Source organism: Cyprinus carpio, chromosome A19 (assembly GCF_018340385.1).
Source record: "Cyprinus carpio isolate SPL01 chromosome A19, ASM1834038v1, whole genome shotgun sequence".
NCBI lineage: Eukaryota > Metazoa > Chordata > Actinopteri > Cypriniformes > Cyprinidae > Cyprinus > Cyprinus carpio.
Genome location: NC_056590.1, coordinates 7325322 through 7339688, shown reverse-complemented (window position 1 = coordinate 7339688; position 14367 = coordinate 7325322). Strand labels below are relative to the sequence as shown.

At 41.3% G+C, this 14367-nt stretch overlaps 1 protein-coding gene across 3 annotated transcripts in view; it reads right to left on the bottom strand.

Annotated features, from left to right (window-relative positions):
• The window catches only part of LOC109065314 (translocase of outer mitochondrial membrane 7 homolog (yeast)), a 188802-nt gene that overhangs the window by 42002 nt on the left and 132433 nt on the right, over nucleotides 1–14367 (bottom strand). The gene's annotated exons all lie outside the window — the stretch shown is intronic.

Here is a 14367-nt window from a genome sequence, read left to right as displayed (position 1 = left end):
GGGGATCTGTTGACCGTGTAGGGATGTTCTCACTTCTGCTGAACCATTTACAGTTCACCTGGCCTAGAAATGATAACAATAATGTTAGAAAACTTCAGCATTTAGACTTCATTAAGATTTCATACCTATTCTGTATATTATGTTTCACTTGATAAAACCCCATTCATGAGCATATAAAACTCATAAGCTTTTAAAGTACTAGACTTTACAGCAGAGTCTCCATATTTAAATGCAGAATAAATATTTCAGAATATATATTAATTCATCTCAGGTAAAGGACAAATGAGCATGAGAAAAACTACATTTTAAACCTGCTGTCACAGTGTTTGTCCGGTTTGCAGTTGGATGGACGAGTGTGAACATTTATCAGAAATGTCTATTTTTGTGCATCTTACAGGTTTGGAATATTTTGAGTGTGAGTAAATGATGACAACTTTCAAGGGTTTTGGGTCAATCATTTCCTTTGATTAATATTAATATGAACTCACCATTTAAACTTCTGTTTTTGTAGGTTAAAGATATGATGACTAGAACTGCAATCACACAATCCCCTACAGCTACTGCTGCACAATAATGCCGTCTAGATTCCAGACTTCCATCTGCAGGGAAAAAAAATTAACAAAGCTTTCACTATTCTGTAATTTCATGCTACAAATAAACACTATGTCTTGAGAAATTCTGAGCTACCAGCTGGAGTAGGAACTTACTGTACAACAATTTTGCACACGGTATTTACATCTGACTGTTAATATGGTCATATTTACCCCATTTTGTTTCAAGTGTCTGACCGTTATAAAGGACGTGACACTTATAACTCTGCTTCTCATCTCTGTTTATATTCACACTGGTTCTCAGCTGGAAGGTGTGATCATCGTTGGGTCGGACTCCTGTAGAGCTGAAGGGTTGGAGTTCAATCTCGTTCAGTGTGATCTTCATCTCTGTGTGTTTGGGGTAGAAGCCAGTGGCCAGACAGGTCAGAATCAGCTTGCTTTGGTCATGAGGAGCTTCTGATGTAAACATGTGAAGAGCCGGAGGAGCTGGAATCAGGAATAAAGAATATCAGATCCACTCAAAAACACTTAAATCTGAACACAATAAAACAAATATTTGAGTCATTAGAGCAACACATACTGCTTATCGAGGCATTAAATCTGGAGATCCGGTCTATGCAGTTCTTGAGGTATAACTGGAGAAGCTGATTGCGAAATCTGTCAGCGTCCCACTTCAGTTTGATTTCTTTAGCCTTTGGACTTTTCTCCATCCACTGCATTGTGTCATAACTAAAGGCAATGAAATCCTCTCCATCATATCCATACTCATCAAATGCATTCACATTCATCACTGAACCATTTGGATGTTTATCCACCTCACAGCTGACTCTCCTCTGTAGTGTATGGAGGCCTAAACATGTAAATAAATAAAAAACATTAAACTTAATAATATGTTGCAACTCAAAATATACAGTGGCCCATAAAAGTAATCGGACGCTTGAAAATATAATGTTGTCATTCCAGTAAAAACCCAACAGACTCACGGTCACATGTAGAGCTTGTGCAGTTTGCCAGAGTGTTAACTTGATGTAGAAACCAGTCTCTAGAATCACGAGGTTCTTCGGTATTTCTCCAGATATTGGGTTCCAAGCCGTCTCTGTTCCAGGTTTGTTTTTCATTACTGTAGCGACAGAACTGTCTGTCTTTACACACACCCACTGCACTGAACACAGGACCGGAGAATCCATCAGGTTTGGTGAGGGCAGTGTACATATAGAGGAGATGATCTCTCTCTGAAAAAAAAACAAAAAAAAACAAACACAAAATCAAGGATGTTACTGACAAAGTGGTCACTAGAGTTAAATCTAATCTACCTGTCTGAAGTTACTGAGGATGAATGGAACAAATATAAGTACATGTGTGGGTTCTTCTTTTGTGTTCAGCAGAATAAAATAAATTCATACATGTTTGAAACAATTTGAGGGCGAGTGAATGATAATAGAATTTCAAATTTTTAGGTGAACTATCCATTTAAGTCTGATCTTTTGTTGACTTTTGTGTTTGGGGGAAAAAACACACACACACACACACACACACACCATCATCAACCAAGATTTTGTCATTGCACACAGAGTCTTTACTTGAATATTAATGTCTTTTAAGCAGTGTGATTTACCATCTATTTGTAGTATCCCTCTAAAAACGAGGTCACATATTTACGTATAAAGATTGTAAAGGATGAAGAGAGAAGATGTTGTGTGATTAATTTTTCCTTTTTTTTTTAGGACATTAAAAAGTTTTATAACAGTGGTTACTAAGATATTTTGAGATGTTCAGGGTGCTGGGTACTGGTACTTAATAATTAATAACTCTTCAATTTTTTATGGAAAAATAAAACCCATCATATTAAGAAACTGTAGTTATGAACATAACTGAAAATGGCGATGTGAACTTCTTAGATTTTACCACTCTTAATTACAGTTTTAAAATTAACTGGATCAAAAGAAAAACTTATAATACATAATCCCTCACTGGTCTTCATTTTCTTTTGCTTTGTAACTACAGCATTTCCAAACTTCTGTTAAAATAAATGCACACTAAATCCACACTATCTTACATTCCACTTTGACCTTTCCAATGCGAGTTAAATATTAATACATAATTTGGTAGTAAAACATAAAGTGGTGCATGTTTTATTGGAGCAAAGATGAGTTTTTTTCATGTTTATTACTACATCTGCAACTTTTATCACTTAATTAGAAGCACCACAATAAATTGTGGCCCATTACAAAGACTAAACAGACATATAGAAGTATATTTTTAAAATGCAAAGTATTTAAAATAAAAATAAAGCTCTGAAAACACTTGCATTGTTACAACACTATAAGTGTGTGCCATTGTGTAATCAAAAGTTTGTGGTCTTCATGCTCAGTTGAACAGCAAATACCTAATTTAAATACCGATATAAAGTTGGTTCGACGTTTGGATGTTTGACAGATATTCATAGTCAGCCTGCGGGAAAAAAAAAATCAATAAATTCTTAGTGGATGAGTGTAAAGCAATAGAACGTAGAACTGAACACACATCGCAGTTTAATTGTTTTAATTCTCCTCGATTTGTTTGTTGTGTGTCTGTCGGTGGAGTAGTGGTGATGAGGTCTTCTAAGTAGTTGATGAAGATAAAATGATAATTTTCCCACCGGAATGTTTTTTCATAATTAACAAAACAAGAGCAATTTGTGCACCCAAGGTCTTTGAAAGATATAAAGACAAACACTTATAGTGCTCACTTGAATTTAAATAAGAAATATTGTAAACAAGATATGTGATAGTGGTTATTATTATATTATTACTATTAATAAATATATTAATAAAAGAAAAACAACATTAAAAGCATTAGTATTCCATAATCCAGTGGTTATGCAGTAGGCTGATTCCAGGTCCATGTGAGAACATTTTTTTCCCGTTATATTAATGGAAGTATGACACCAAATAAGTACACGCTATTGAAATTAAAACCAAGAAAGAAATTAATTTAAAATAATGCACGCTCCTGTATTAACCTCATGGTGTGTGTCTTGTTATTGTTTTCATAAGAAGATTTTTTATATTTGTTTTGGTCATAGAACTATAACAGAAAACATGCTATTGAAATTCAACAATTAAGACAACGCTGGCGAAGAGTGTTGTTTTGACTTGAGTTTGAAAATCTACATTTTAATAAATTAATTTATAACACACACCGTTTTATTACACAGCTTCAAAGGGTGTGTCTTGTTACAGATTAAACAAACATTTTGATGGTGGTTTTAGCCACAGAACTATAATTGATAGTAATAATATTATTGTGAATGAAATAAATGATTTATTTTGTTATAAATTAAATACTTTTTTCTATGGTATGAAAGGATGTGTGTTTTTTGTTATTTATTTAATGATATTTTGCAGTAGTTTTCATTGTCAAAAGTGATGCTGAAGTCACGCTATTGACTTTCAAAAAATCGAATGCAAAGCCTTCCAAAGAGTCTCCAGTGTTACTGCCCCCCAGAGGAAGATACTGCAGGTGTTCTGAACGAGTACGACATTTAAAGTTATAAATTATTTTAAAATCAATAAAGTCTTCTATTTCAACTTCATAAGGTGCGTCTTGTTTCTGATTTCTAAATGAACATTTCAATTCAGGTTTTACACTCATATGTAAATCAGGACACATGCTATTGAATTAAAAAAATTCCATTCAATTTCTTTTTTTTTCTTTCTTTTTTCTTTTTTTTTTTTTTTTTTTTTTTTTTTTTTTTTTTTGAGTTGTCCCTTATTTTTCCTGAGCTGTTAAACTGTCCACTATTCTTCATAAAAACTCTCCAGGTCTCACAAACTCTTTGGATAAATTTTGCTGTAGTGTGCCAGTAGGAAATATCAATTTATATTTCCAAACATTAATTTGGCCATTAATTGTAATAATCCAGTGAGATTTCTGTCTGACAGCAGGCAGTGCTCCACACAGAGATCCGATCTGATCATCATCAGTCTGTCTGGAATGACATACAAACTGAGAGAGAATAAATCCAGAAGAACTCATTCAATAGCATCTGTCCTGAATTACATACAAGTGTAAAACCTGAATTTAAATGTTCATTTAGAAATCAGAAACAAGACACACCTTTTGAAGTTGAAACAGAAGACTTTATTGATTTTAAAATAATTTATAACTTTGAATGTCATACTCGTTCAGAACACCTGCGCTATCTTCCTCTAGGTGGCAGTAATACTGGAGACTCTATGGAAGGCTGCGCAAGAGATTTTTTAAAGTCAATAGACCCTTTTACTGTTTGTACACAATGATGACGTAGCGACGTATACGCGCGCATTTTGGCAAGGGAAGTTCCCTTTCATAGGTCACTTCGATGCTGCGGTGACGTCACCGTATGGGAACACCTTCGGTGTGACGAATGTCTGAAGGCCCTATACCATCTCGCCAATCCTATTGGCCAAATAGCGCTTGGCACCGCCCTACGCATGCGTACGCATCGTATACCCGAGTGCCGTGCGCTATTTCGCTCAGATTTCATTTCCTTCAGGAAAGAGAATCATCTGTGCCCTGGAATCATCTCGCGTTCATAGCGGTTTTCTTCGAGCAGTGTTAACTCCTCTTCGCGGACGCGATGAGCTTTCGGAAGTGCAAGGAACCGTGTACCAGGTTCATCACTAAGGGAGACACTCACGAAAGGTGCGTAGTCTGTTTGGGATTACATCACGCGCCAGTCTGCGCTTAGTGGCCTTTCCTCTTGTCCCCACTGTGATGGCCTGCGACTTAAAGTACTGCGCTCGAGGGTAGAAGTGTTTTCCAAGGTCGCCCCCGCGTCCAACCCCCGCCGTGTCACTTCTGCGGCTGCCGAGGCACCGCACAAGGCGATGGCTTGGGGAGACATGTGCGACCTCACTTACGACGACAGTGCAGCGCTGGAGTTTTCTCCACATCGCTCGCTCTCCCCTACCCGAGTGCAGGATACCACCTTCGTCGAACCCGTTGTTTTCTCGGACGGGGGTTTACAGCCCACCCCGGAGGCATACGATGCTATCTCCTTCGGTTGTGGGCAGTTTGACGACGACGTCTTATCCACCGCGGCCCTCGGAGTCCTGAGGACTTCATGGCAGATACGGACAGCCCTCTCCCTCCTAGCGGACAGGAGAAGCGCGTTTCCCCCTCCTACAGCGAGCTGTTTGGATGTGGTTTCTCGTGCGGGTGGGTAAGCTGGGACTGGGATTGGGAGGTTGAGAAGGCCGAGGGCCCAACCTTCATCTAAGCTGGACGACCGTTTTTTGACTAGTCGTGCTCCTGCGCAGCCCCGTAGGCCCCTGCCTTTTTTCCCGGACCTCCACCAGGAGGTTTCGAGGTCCTGGAAGCACCCCTACTCGGCGCGCATCACTAAACGCTGCGGCCGCGGATTTCGCCACCATTTCAGATATGGCGAACCGCGGCTATGCAGCGATGCCTCCAGTTGAGGAGACTCTCGCCGAACATCTGGCGCCTAATTCGGCCACGGCATCGAAGGCGTGTCGAGTCACGTCTAGCCTCGTCGGGAAATCTTACATGGCTGCTGGCCAGGCGGCCGCATCGCTCCACTCTATGGCGGTCCTCCAGGCCTACCAAGCGGAGCTTTTAAAGGATCTCGACGAGGGGGAGGGCATCACACCCGAGGCTGTGAAACAGCTGCGTCGAGCAACGGATTTGGCGCTACGCGCTACCAAACATACTGCTCGGGCAGTGGGCCATTCCATGGCTGGTTTGATTACGGTCGAGCGCCACCTTTGGCTGAATCTCACCGATATCAAGGAAAAGGATAAATCCTTTCTCATGGACCGCGCCCGTTTCTAAGGACGGTTTTTTTTGGAGAGGCAGTTACGTCGGGTGGTGGATAAATATTAGGGCAGCGAAACAGCAATCAGCCGCTTTCCGCCAGCTGATTCCACGCAGACCCAGCAGGGAGACTGAACGGCGGCAGGCGCCCGCGCGGACTCGTTCAACCTCTTCAAACCGCCAACGGGCCTGCCTCACGGGAAGAGCCTTCGCCTATGGCGCCCCCTCGTAAGGATGGGGTCCTAAGGCTTTTTCCACTACTGCGGTCCTGACAGCGGAAAAGATTGGACCTGAGTTCGACGGCTAATGCCTCTCGCTCTCGGGCTCCTAATAGCAGCTCCTGATATTCTCGCTGCTTGCCAGGGACTGTGCCCTCTGCTGGAGAGCGCTGTTGGACCATTTTTTTTGTTTTTTTTTTTTTATTTTCGCGCATCCAACCCTCTCACTGCAGTCCCCACGCTCAAACATTGACTGTCTCGCCGCAAAAGGCGCTTCGAGCAGCATTGGATCGAGCAACCATGTCAGGCGTTTCCTCAGACACTCTGCGCGATTCAGCCTTCAGAATCCGAGGAACGTTACAAGGGTCTGGCAAAGACGGCCCGTTTATGACGGCTCACACAGCCGCCGCTTTTTCGCTAATGGCAGAGCCCGATGTTCATCTTGTTGGATTAATTCCTGCCGTGGACACGCTTCAGGATTATACACAACGAGATGCAATGGATTTGACGCACGCGCTTCCACCGGCTTACGGACGCCGCGAGCTTTCCGTATTCGGGCATGTTAACGCATATGAAAACATTGAAAAAGGCGGAAACCTTGAAACCACTGACGCTATTTCGGGCCGCGTGGGAACGCTTGCCCGGCATTTCGCAATGGGTGTTACGCACGATTCGTCTCGGATACACCATTCAGTTTCGAAAAGGCCCGCCTCCTTTCCGCGGAATTCTTCCCACGGTTGTGAAACCAGAGGAAGTCGCGGTGCTGCGGCAAGAAATGACAGCTCTGCTGAGGAAACGGGCTATAGAAGAAGTACTAAAAAACACCCTCTCAGATGGAGTCAGGTTTTTACAGCCGCTATTTTTGTTGTACCAAAAAAAGGGGGCGGTTTTGTGACCCATATTGGATCTACGCCATTTGAATCTTGCACTCAGGACGAGCAAATTCAAGATGTTAACGGTAAAGTCCATTTTGTCTCAGATTCAACCAAACACTTGGTTTGTCACGATCGATCTGAAGGATGCATATTTTCATATTCAGATCATCAGGAGACACAGGAAGTTCCTCAGATTCGCTTTAGAGGGCAAAGCGTATCAATACCGTGTTCTTCCTTTCGGCTTAGCCCTGGCTCCCCGAACTTTTTCAAAATGCATGGACGCAGCTCTGGCCCCGTTGCGGCTCCAGGGCATTCGTGTGTTGAATTACTTGGACGATTGGCTGGTGCTAGCTCAATCACAGACTCAAGCACTCTCTCTCACCGAGATTAGTGCTGAATCATTTAAGCAGCCTGGGCTTATGCACGAATTTCAAGAAGAGTGTTTTAATCCCCTCTCACACGGATAACCTTTCTGGGAATAGATTTGGACTCTCGCGCGATGACAGCCAGACTATCTCTCCCGCGCGTTCAGTCTCTCACGTCATGCGTGCGTCACTTCAAAGTAGGTCGCACAGTGAACGGTGAGTTTGTGTCTCAGGCTGTTAGGTCTGATGGCAGCGGCATCCCCTGTAATCCGTCTGGGCTTATTTCACATGCGCCCTTTTCAGTGGTGGACGAAAAAGTCAGAACATTTCACCCCGTTGTTTTCCGCATCGTACGATTTCGGTGACACGGAGGTGTGTTATGTCAATAAAACAGTGGATGTCAACCGAGTTCCTTCTAGCCGGAGTTCGGCTGGGGATTTGTGCTTCCCGAGAGACTGTCACGACGGACGCGTCTTTGACCGGTTGGGGAGCTGTTTGTCAAGGGCGCCCAGCTCACGGAGTGTGGACGGCGACACAACGCGGTTGGCACATAAACAGGTTTGGAACTACTGGCAGTTTTTCTAGCTCTCCAGTATTTCTCAAATCTGCTGACCGGCCGTCATGTACTACTCAGGTCAGACAACATGGCAGTTGTGTCGTACCTGAATCATCAAGGAGGGTTACGCTCTCGCCCCCTGTGCAGGCTGGCGAGGAGTATTCTCCTTTGGTCTCAGAACAGATTTCTGTCGATCCGAGCAGTTCATGTCCCCGGACGTTTGAATGTCGGAGCGGATCTGCTATCCAGACAGACTCTGGAGCAGGGGGAATGGAGATTACACCCACAGACGGTGAGCCTTTTATGGCGGATATTCGGAGAGGCGAGAGTGGACTTATTCGCGTCGAGCACGACTACGCATTGCCCGCTGTGGTTCTCCCTATGCCCTCCATCGCCCCTAGGCTTGGATGCGTTAGCTCACGATTGGCCCAGGACCAGCTTGTATGCTTTTCCTCCAATTTGTCTAATTCCAGCGGTGTTGTCCAGTATACGGCTGGGACAGAGTGGAGCAGCTGCTGCTGGTGGCTCCGTGGTGGCCCACACAGCCGTTGGTTTGCGGAACTGGTCAGTCTAATAGTGGGCTCTCCATGGGAGATTCCCCTCAGACAGGACTTACTATCGCAAGCACGAGGGATGATTTGGCACCCAAGGCCAGATCTGTGGAAACTGTGGGCGTGGCCTCTGAGCGGAGTGAGTTAATATGTCCCGGTCTTTCTGTGGAAACCTCCGAGACTATTATGAATTCCAGAGCAGCATCTACGAGACGCTTATATGCTTTGCAAATGGAAGCTGTTTACGACCTGGTGTGGTTTTTTCGTAGTATGGACCCAGTTTTTTACTGCCCAGTGGCTTCAGTACTGGAGTTCCTCCAAGACCGTTTCTCTGATGGAGTAACGCCAGCAACTTTGAAAGTTTACGTGGCAGCCATTTCAGCTAACCACGTATATATAGATGGTGCTTCAGTGGGCCTGCCATCCGCTGGTCTCTCTCGCTTTTTTACAAGGTGCGCGACCGGCTGAGGCCTTTCCGCCCTGTGCGAGTTCCTTCATGGGATTTATCTATTGTACTGCAAGGTCTATCAGGACATCCGTTTGAGCCCTTGGAAACCATACCGGATAAAATCCTGACCTTGAAGACAGTTCTTCTTATGGCTTTATCCTCCCTCAAGAGAGTTGGGGATTTACAGGCTCTTTCTGTTTCGCTGTCGTGCATGGATTTTGCACCGGGCTCTGTGAAGGTATTGCTGCGACCGAGGCCTAATTATTTCCCTAAAGTCGCTTCGAACCCCTTTCATTTTCAGCAGACGGTCCTGGAGGCTTTACCCCCTGCTGGGACAGGATCAGAAGATCTTAGTCTTTGCCCTGTCAGAGCGCTCAAGACTTATGTCGATCGAACAGCCTCATGGCGTGAGTCCGACCAGCTGTTTGTCTGTTTTGGACACAAGAATAGAGGCCATGCTGTCACGAAGAACGCATGTCCCATTGGTTGGTGGAGGCAATATCTTTAGCCTATGAGGCGTGCGGTCTTGCTTCGCCTCTAGGAGTCAGAGCTCATTCCACTAGAGCAGTTGCTTCCTCTCAGGCTGTCCTCAGTGGATCTTCTATGGCTGATATCTGTGCTGCGGCAGGATGGTCCTCACCGAACACTTTTATCAAGTTTTACAGTTTGGATGTAAGGACGGCTCCTGGCTCCCGGGTTCTCTCCGCTTGAGCAGATGCTTCCTTGGATCCCAGCTATCAGGTACGTCAGGCGTTATGGTATAGGGTTCCCATACGGTGACGTCACCGCAGCATCGAAGTGACCTATGAAAGGGAACATCTCGGTTACGTATGTAACCACGGTTCCCTGAATAGGGAACGAGATGCTGCGGTCCCGGCCGTTCCATACCTGATAGCATTCTTCTCTTCAGTTCATGAAATCTGAGCGAAAATAGCGCGCGGCACCCGGGTATACGATGCGTACGCATGCGTAGGGCGGTGCCAAGCGCTATTTGGCCAATAGGATTGGCGAGATGGTATAGGGCTTCAGACATTCGTCACACCGAAGGTGTTCCCATACGGTGACGTCACCGCAGCATCTCGTTCCCTATTCAGGGAACCGTGGTTACATACGTAACCGAGATGTATGGCGAGAATCAGCAGCATGTCAAGCTACGCGAGTGGATTAAGCAACACAGACAGAGAAAGTTATTTAATCGCCTGCAGCCACAGGCGCCGCCTGTTCTTCTGAAACAGTGCAACCGTAAACGCAACAACCAGACATTTTGATGCTGGGAAACCGTTTTGATAAACTTTCTGAGTTGCTAACACGTTAGAACCACTGGGGAACAACACCACTTCCGTTGCCAAAATGTGCGCGCAACTATTTGATCACGTGGGCTGTAAAAGGGTCTATAGCGTGACTTCTGCATCACTTTTGACAATGAAAACTACTGCAAAATATAATTTATTAAATCTGTAACAAGACACAGCCTTCGTAGCGGCGATAGAAGATTGTATTTATTTGAAACTAAATGATGTGTTGGTTTAATTTTCAATAGTATGTGTTCTATTATAGTTCTGTGGCTAAAACCACCATCGAAATGTTCTACTAGGAACCAGTAACACGACACACCTTTTGAAGTTGAGATGGAATACTGTATGTTTTAAAAATGAGTGTGTTAACGGATTCAAATTGAATTCAATAGTATGCATCCTGATTTACATATGATAGTAAAAGATGGCTGTAAATATTGTTCTTTGAACAAATAACAAGACACACCCATTTACATTTACATATGCATTCCAAATGAATTTATTTAAACTTCTGAATGTCAAACTTGGTCAAGACAAGTGCAATATGTTCCTCTAGGGGGCGATAAACTGCACAATCTTTGTAATCTTTAATCTTTGCAAGCTTTTTCTCAGTCGGTACATTTCAATAACTTTTGTTGTGCTACAGTTCTGTGAATAAAACCAACAGCTAAATGTTCTTTTATGAACACATAATACGACACACCCCTTTGATTTGAGATTTATTATCTATACATTTCACAAGTGAAGCATTTAGTTGGAATAATTGTGCTTTTTTTCTCTTCGTTTTGCACTTTGCAGACAGTCCCTTTCCTGCACTTTCACATTATCAATCTAGGTCTATCAGTTATCATTCATTAAGGCAGATTAAAACCAATAAAACACAATGTGTGTTCTCTTCTACATTTGAAAACAATTACAACACAGTATGTTTCTTGTCATTGTGTTAAATCGTTAAAGAATTATTTAAGATTTCCGAGGCTGAATCTCTGACAAAATGTCAAACGTCGAACCAGCTTTATATCGGTCATTTAAACAGACAATTTGCAAAAGCAAATGTGGGTATTTGGACAAGCCCAAGCCCATTTTTGTGCCATTAGAACTAAACTTGTATTTGTTTCCATTTGGTTCCCATCCCCAATAGTGTGTTGGGTGATGGTCCTCTACGTTACATGCTAAACTCAAATGTAAATGTGTTACAGTTTATCAGTATATGGACGTTCCCAGATAGCACACGTACGTCTGCAAGAGGTCTGTTAATGATCGCTTCGTCTGCTGCATACAAACATGTGATTGACGTCTTTAAGATGTAAGTTTTACATGCACTTAACGACATCTACTAAATGTCTATTTGGCATCTGATAGGAAACGTCTTATAGTCGTATTGCAGATGAGTAAATACTCTAAAAAGCAGTCTTGCAGATGTAATGCAGACGTCAAATAGACATCTGCGTGATGTAACATACGTGTGCTATCAGGGTAACAGTTAGCAGCGGATTTTATTTAATAGTTGGTTTCTTACCGCCGAATTATACGAAGGTACACGGACAATTACAATGTAGATTATGTATATGTACATTTAGATGATCTTTTTAACAAGAACCAAATCGAGTATGTAAATATCCATTTCGATGTCTTTTTATAGGGCAGATTGTGTCATGGTTCGAAAAAAAAAAAAAAATAAAAAATACACCTGCGGTAAAAAAAAAAAAAAAAAATACATCTGAAATATCACAAAAAGTGATATTTTTGTTATTCTGTAGAAAATCCTGTTACCTGGACGGACATCTATAGCTTATAAACTGAAGCTGTTCATTTAGAAAAAATAAAAAATCATAAAGGAATTCAAATGATGTAATCAACTCGATAAGTGCCGATTTTTCTGACATCAAATATACAATGCAAAATGTTTTTTTATTTTATTTATTTATTTATTTTTTATGACCAGTATAACATCACTTCGGAACAAACCAGGGTTTGTAGTGTAGCTGCAATATTAAAACCTCCTCATATTGCATTGTTCTCCCATAACAGTGCTTGACACAGAAACACGGTTCACAAATAACTCTCAACTTATATGTCTTCTTACACAATAATGTACAAAAAAAAGATGTAAGTGCAAATACAATATGCATGCATGCATAACTATTTTGCTGATTTAATAAGTGGTAAATGACTTCTACATTTTATTTTATTGGGGAAAATCATTATTTCACACCGTGCCCAATGCTGTTTTCCTCCATACAAATATGCATATTTAAGGATGTAAACAAACATAGTGATAGCTTCAAAATATCACGTGGTTCAGTATCTATCCAGATACATGCATCCAGACTGTTTTTCCAGGTTTGTTGTTTATTACTGAAGTGAGAGATCCATCTGTCACCTCTTATGGGTCAGTTTGAAAGGTTTATAAACTTATGTGCTGCTGAACAAATGTTAACTATTTAAATGGCGTGATAACCCATACTCAGAATTTGTCTGGGGGCTCAGGTGCCTTGCTCAAGAGCACCTCAGTCTTGGGTGTTGAAGGTGGAAGAGAGCACTGTACACCTACATTTTCTGCCAGGTTACAAGTCAGACTCTAACCATTAGGCCAAAACTGATCCTGCCTCCTGTTTGTGTTCTGACCGACCAGAGCACCTGTGGTCATTTCTCTCATACATAAAGTATCCTACTTTGTAACAGAGAGCATCCTTGCCATTTGGCTCTATTTCTCATACACACACACACACAAAAAAATAAAAACAAACAGAGAGAGAAAGAGAAGGTGAGAGGATTTGAATGTATAATGATTTAGGTTGATTGTTAATTTAGGTTGATTTTTTATTGACATCTGCTTTTGAACATTATTGTAAAAATGCAGGTTATAGAAAAGACGTGTGTGGTTTCTATAGCAACAGACTGTAAATATATTGCTTTGAATCGCTGTCTTTTTTAACATTAAGTCTTATATTCAGAGCATATCTATATTTACATTTGCTGATTACAATTACACCCCAAAATGTCGTTCTTCTCAGTGGCTTTCTGTGCTGCTGATGACGATGGTTTCATCCATACTGAAAATAATCCGTTCACTTTCACTTTACAGCACAAGACCAGCCACAATCCTCAAAATAATTCACTGAACTGAGTGAATCTCATAAAAACTGTCAAAAAAAAAAAAAGCTTTACATAAATATAATTCATACTACATTTTCACATATAATATTTTGACACATTATGACATTACTTTCATGGAAATTAATCACAAAGAAACACCTCCTAATTTGCAAAAGATAATTATTAAAAATTCTTTAAATTGTGAACCATATGCCATGGTAATATTTGTGGTACTGAATGTAATTTTGCACAAAAAAAAAAAAAAATAATAATAAAAACGTCATATTTCACCCCAAATACATTTTTAAATAAGTGAATCAAAAATGAAAGCAAAATAATAAATTAAATAAATATTAATAATATTAATAAAAATGTATTTAAATTGTGACCCTTACATCATGGTAGTATTTGCTGTACTGAATTAAAGTTTACAAAATAAAAATTAAATAAAATGAAAATTACTAAAAGCTATGTAAATTGTGAACCATACGTCACAGTAGCACTGAATTAAATTTTATTAAATAAAATAAAGAAACATTTTTTAATTATTTATTTATACATGCTGACCCAGACATTTGTTGTACTGAACTTAATTCCATAAAATAAAATAAAA